This window comes from Cervus canadensis, chromosome 1 (genome assembly GCF_019320065.1).
Source record: "Cervus canadensis isolate Bull #8, Minnesota chromosome 1, ASM1932006v1, whole genome shotgun sequence".
Lineage (NCBI taxonomy): Eukaryota > Metazoa > Chordata > Mammalia > Artiodactyla > Cervidae > Cervus > Cervus canadensis.
Window position 1 is genome coordinate 18775365 of NC_057386.1, and position 6332 is coordinate 18781696.

The 6332-nt window shown below is 44.1% G+C and overlaps 1 non-coding gene across 1 annotated transcript; it reads left to right on the plus strand.

Moving 5' to 3' along the window:
* The first annotated feature begins 501 nt into the window (after window positions 1–501).
* On the plus strand, window positions 502–573 carry TRNAC-GCA. Its single transcript has one exon. It is a non-coding gene; the product is annotated as a tRNA-Cys (tRNA).
* The last annotated feature ends 5759 nt before the right edge of the window (window positions 574–6332 follow it).

The window sequence follows — 6332 nt, forward strand, 5'->3', positions numbered from 1 at the left end:
TTTCTACCAAACATATAAAACATTTACCAATTCTACGTAAACTCTTCCGGAAAATTGAAGATGAGGGACCACTTCTCAGCATCAGTTCAGTTCAGTTCAGTTCAGTCGCTCAGTCGTGTCTGACTCTTTGCGACCCCATGAACTGCAGCATGCCAGGCCTCCCTGTCCATCACCAACTCAAACCCATGTCCATTGAGTCGGTGATGCCATCCAGTCATCTCATCCTCTGTTGTCCACTTCTTCTCCTCCCTTCAATCTTGCCCAGCATTAGGGTCTTTTCAAATGAGTCAGCTCTTTGCATCAGGTGGCCAAAGTATTGGAGTTTCAGCTTTAGCATCAGTCCTTCCAATGAACACCCAGGACTGATCTCCTTTAGGACTGACTGGTTAGATCAGTCAAGGGAATGCAGTCCAAGGGACTCTCAAGAGTCTTCTCCAACACCACAGTTCAAAAGCATCAATTCTTCTGCACTCAGCTTTCTTTATAGCCCAACTATGGGCTTCCCTGGTGGCTCAGGGGTTAAAGTGTCTGCCTGCAATGCAGGAGACCCAGGTTCAATCCCTGGGTTGGGAAGATCCCCTGGAGAAGGAAATGGCAACCCACTCTAGTATTCTTGCTTGGGGAATCCCATGGACAGAGAAGCCTGGTGGGCTACAGTCCATGGGCTCGCAAAGAGTTGGACATGACTGAGCAACTTCACTTACTTACTTACTTATCACATCCATACATGACCACTGGTAAAACCATAACATTTACTAGATGGACCTTTGTTAACAAAGAAATGTCTCTGCTTTTTAATACGCTGTCTAGGTTGGTCATAACTTTCCTTCCAAGAAGTAAGCATCTTTTAATTTCGTGGCTGCAATCACCATCTGCAATGATTTTGGAACCCAAAAATATAAAGTCAGCCATTGTTTCCACTGCTTCCCCATCTATTTGCCATGAAGTGATGGGACCAGATGCCATGATCTTAGTTTTCTGAATGTTGAGCTTCAAGCCAACTTTTTCACTCTCCTCTTTCACTGTCATCAAGAAGCTTTTTAGTTCCTCTTCACTTTCTGCCATAAGGATGGTGTCATCTGCATATCTGAGGTTATTGATATTTCTCCCAGCAATCTTGATTCCAGCTTATGCTTCCTCCAGCCCAGCGTTTCTCATGATGTACTCTGCATATAAGTTAAATAAGCAAGGTGACAATATACAGCCTTGACGTACTCCTTTTCCTATTTGGAGCCAGTCTGTTGTTCCATGTCCAGTTCTAACTGTTGCTTCTTGACCTGCATACAGACTTCTCAAGAGGCAGGTCAGGTGGTCTGGTATTCCCATCTCTTTCAGAATTTTCCACAGTTTGTTGTGATCCACACAGTCCAAGGCTTTCGCATAGTCAATAAAGCAGAAATAGATGTTTTTCTGGGACACTCTTGCTTTTTTGATGATCCAGTGGATGTTGGCAATTTGATCTCTGTTTCCTCTGCCTTTTCTAAAACCAGCTTGAGCATCTGGAAGTTCACGGTTCACATATTGCTGAATCCTGGCTTGAAGAATTTTGAGCATTACCCTGATACCAAGACCAGGTAGAGATCTTAACAAGAAAAGAGAATTACATACCAGTATTGACCAAGTCAAGTTAAACTCAGGTTGGTTTAATTTTAGAAAATCAAAGAATGGAGATATATTTATAGACTAAAAGAGAAAACAGAAAAAACACATAGTCATCTCAATAGTTGTGGAAAAATCATTGATAAAGTCAACATCAGTTTTTAAAAAAAAATTTAATTCTTATTTGAAAGATAATTACTTTACAATATTCTGATGGTTTCTGTTATACATCAACATGAATTAGCCACAGGCATACCCTTGTCCCTTCCCTCTTAAACTTCCCTCCCACCTTCTTCCCCAACCCACCCCTCTAGGCTGTCACAGAGCACTCACTGGCTTTGGAGTCCCTGCATGACATCAATTTCTGATTAAAAAAAAAACAAAACCTCAGTAAGCTAAGACTAGAAGGGAATTTTCTCAACTCAATAAAGGGCCTCTATGAAAAGTATATATATGTGTTCTTTCAGATTCTTTTCCATTCTAGACTATTACAAGATATTGAACGCTGTATAGTTCCCTGTGTTATGCTGTGAATCCTTGTTATCTCTTTTTTATATAGTAGTGTGTATCTGTTAATCCCAAATTCCTAATTTATCTCTCCAAATCCTTCCCCTTTTGTAACAGAAAGATTATAGAAAATCTCTTCAGTAGTCTTCAATGGATTAGGATCGCAGCATCTAAATCTTTATAGAAGGGTAGTTTAGGGAAGGACCTAAATCTTAAATCATTTATTTTCACCATCAATAATCTTTTTGGTGTTAAAATATTTCCCCGAAAGAAACAAATGAGATGATAAAGGATAGTTTATTATTATAGTTAATGTCCCAGTTTGACAAACAGAACATGAACCATGTTGATGTTCCCCTAATTTTTACCTCTCAGCAGGTTCCCAGGCTGGAAACTCTTCCTCTCAGGATGGGTGAACAGTGGCTTGTTGCAATTCAGCTTGTTGAGCTGAAGATTTGGGTGTACAAATATAAAACCAAGGTATATCAAGATGAGGGACTGCAGAGTGACAGCTGGTGAGGAGCTGGACTTCCTCCCCTGCCCAGGCTGGCTCTGTGACAGTGCTGGGAGCTATAACAGAGTGGCAGGGTCTGTGAAGGATGCTCAAGTTTCTAATAAATCCATAGAAACTTGGAATCTTGAGGATGTCAATCCTAGGCTACCTTAGAGAGTTTTACCTCTGAAAGACGTAAAGTCTGGGACTTCCCTGGCAGTCCAGTGGCTAAGACTCTAAGCTCCCAATGCAGGAAGCCCAAGTTTGATTCTTGGTCAGAGAACTAGATCCCACATGCCTCAACTAAGAGTTTGCATGCCACAACTAAAACCCAGTGCAGCCAAATAAATAAATAAATATTTAAAAGACATAAAATCTCTTTAGTGGGCACATTGTCTGAAAATGGGCAAGGGGTGGGCCTGGGATGACTTGGCTGACCACTCTGAGTCCCCCCCAAAGCTCTGGATGCTGTAGGTGACAGGTTGAGAGGACGGGAATGTTCTTTCCCTCCTGAGAAGCCACCGTTCTCACCAGCCTCTAGCTAGGGATTTTTCATGGGGGGAGCCTGCTTTGGAGGAACTTTTGAGGTCTCTCCGAGACCATCTGTAACTTACTGCTTCCTATCTCCCCCAATATTTGGGCACACAAGATCCTGGGCAGAGTCCCCAGAGCTCAGACCTGGGGCTCCCTTTCCACTTAGAAAAGGTAAGAAGTGCTCCCCATGTGACACCCCCCACCCCCACCCTGCACTGGCTGCCACTTTCTGGTGAGTTTCCTTAGCATCATAAGATCGGCTCCACCTTGCCCAGCCCACTAGGCCCTCTCTTCTGGGGCCTTATAAGTGGTTTCTTCTCCCACAGCCACAGGGGCAGGGGTGGAGGCTGTTGAGGACTTTGAGAAATACTGACTGACAGGCCCTGGTGGGGTTGAAATTGGGGTTACCATTTCTGATAGCTGTTCAGCGGTGAGTATCAGTAATTTAAAAAATATTTATGCCTTCTGATCTGGCATGTCCACACATGCAAATCCTTCTGAAAGAAATCTCCAAATGCAGACAAAGCAATGTGCAAAGATTCACCACACTTATTTATAATAGCAAAAATAGAAACAAGTATCTAGTGAGAGAGAACTGAAATAAATTGACATGAAATATTATGCAGCCAATAAACTTTATGCTTGTGAAAACGTTATGCAAAAACATGAATGCTTAATGATATAATAATTAAGTGTGAAAAACCAGATATAAAATTGTATAACAAAATAATTTGTAAAAACACATTGGCAAGTGATGTGGAGAAAAAAAACTGGAAAGAAACAATAAAATGCAGTAACGACGGTCTCTGGGTAGCTGTGAGCCAATGAGTGATATGTTTCTTCCTTTTTATCCCCCCGTATTTCTAGGTTTTGTATACTGAGCAGCTCCTGGTTATTTTTTCAAAGAAAATAGAAAAAGGAAAAGAAATGGTAGTTCTGTTACTTTACCTCCCCTTCCCTTATTCCAGGGGACCAAATTCAGGGTCACTTTCAGGTTCCCCTTAGGGTCCTGTCCTGTCCCCTCCTTCACCTTTATTTGCTTATTTATTTTAGATATTTTAATTAATTAATTAATTAGGCTGTGCTGGATCTTAGTTGGGACATTTGGGATCTAGTTCCCTGACTGGGGATCGAACCCAGGCCCCCAGCATTGGGAGCATAGACCCTTAGTCACTGGACCACCAGGGAAGTCCCCCTCCTCCCTGTTAGATATCCACCTCCACCTGCGCTTGGTGTCTTCCTACCCACCTCCCAGCTGCCAGAACCCACAGGCAATCAATCCTTTCTTGACAAGGAAGGAGTCGACACTTTTTCCATCCTCCTTCCAAAGCCTGGAATGCATGCTGAGTAGGAAGACTGATTCTGGACTCATGCAACAGTAGCTTGCAGTAAACAGCAGCCAGCAGCAGCTGGCTTAGTTCCCTGACCAGGAGTCCTAACTGCTAGACCACTGGGCCCAAATCCCCAGTCCTTGCCTGCCTTGACAAGAAAGAAATCTGAAGAGGAGGCAGAAGGTAAAGAGAAAAGTAAACGTTTATTGGAAGAGCAGAGTACATGCAGAAAGAAGCATGGGCGAACTCCGAGAGTCTTGAGAGCCGTGCCTTTGGAAAGTTTAAATCCTTTATAAAGAGGCAGTTATCCAGGTCTTTGTCTTCCCTCTGGCCAACTGTCTTGCTTTGTCCCCCTGGCTAATTTGTCTCAGGACCCTCCCCTAGGTGAGCACGCACCCCTCAGCCAAGATGGATTCCAGCCCAGAGGCCTATGGGGTGACCTCCCTTCCTTTTGCCTCCCTTGCCCCATTCAGATTCAGATTCAGTTCAGTTGCTCACTCGTGAGCGACTCTTCGTGACCCCATGGACTGCAGCACACCAGGCTTCCCTGTCCATCACCAACTCCCGGAGCTTGCTCAAACTCATGTCCATCAAGTTGGTGATGCCACCCAACCATCTCATCCTCTGTCTGTCCCCTTCTGCTCCTTCCTTCAATCTTTCCCAGCATCAGGGTCTTTTCCAATGAGTTAGTTCTTTGCATCAGGTGGTCAAAGTATTGGAGCTTCAGCTTCAGCATCAGTCCTTCCAATGAATATTCAGGACTGATTTCCTTTAGGATGGACTGGTTGGATCTCTTTGCAGTCCAAGGGACTCTCAAGAGTCTTCTCCAACACCAGAGTTCAAAAGCATCAATTCTTCGGTGTTCAGCTTTCTTTACAGTCCAACTCTCACATCCATACATGACTACTGGAAAAACCATAGCTTTGACTAGACGGACCTTTGTTGACAAAGTAATGTCTCTGCTTTTTAATATGCTGTCTAGGTTGGTCATAGCTTTTCTTCCAAGGAGCAAGTGTCTTTTAATTTCATGGTTGCAGTTACCATCTGCACTGATTTTGGAGCCCCCCAAAATAAAGTCTGTCACTGTTTCCATTGTTTCCCCATATATTTTCCATGAAGTGATAGGACTGGATGCCATGATCTTAGTTTTCTGAATGTTGAGTTTTAAGCCAGCTTTTTCACTCTCCTCTTTCACTTTCATCAAGAGGCTCTTTGCTTTCTGTCATAAGGGTGGTGTCATCTGCACATCTGAGGTTAAAGGAGGGGGAATATGGGATCTCTTAATCTTTTGCTCCAACAAGGCTTAGTCCCTCTTTGTTCTTGCCAAGACTGCTATCTTGAAGTGTCCACATGAGACAAATCCTGGCTATTTGCCCCATTTCTATTGTTACTTCCATTTCGGAGAGCAAACAGGAGTCTAACTATAAATGCCTAACCTGGAGCCCACCTTTCTCCTGTCTCAGGAAATGCAAACAGGAGGCTAGTTGAAAGTGTCTGGCCTGAAGCCCATTTTTTCTCGTCCCCAAAAAATCTAAATAGGAGGAGGCCAGTTGTAAATGCCTAGCCTGAAGCCCATCTATCTCCTACCTCAAGATCGGATAGACAACCAGTCTGGCCAGTGTTGGGCTCGGCCTTTCCGATGTGCACTTGACCTGAGCCTGGACTCAGGCAGGTCCATGAAAGCCCCCAGCTGGGCCATGGTGTGGTGGGCAGAGCAGGCCCTATAGGGGGTAGGGGGAGACTCCACATACCAAGCGTCGACTCTCTAAGCTGGAGGGACCTGAGAGCTCAACCAGCCCACTGGTACTCAAACACCAGTGTTAGAATCACCGGTGCACTTGGAAGAAATGCATAGTCCCAGGCCCAGC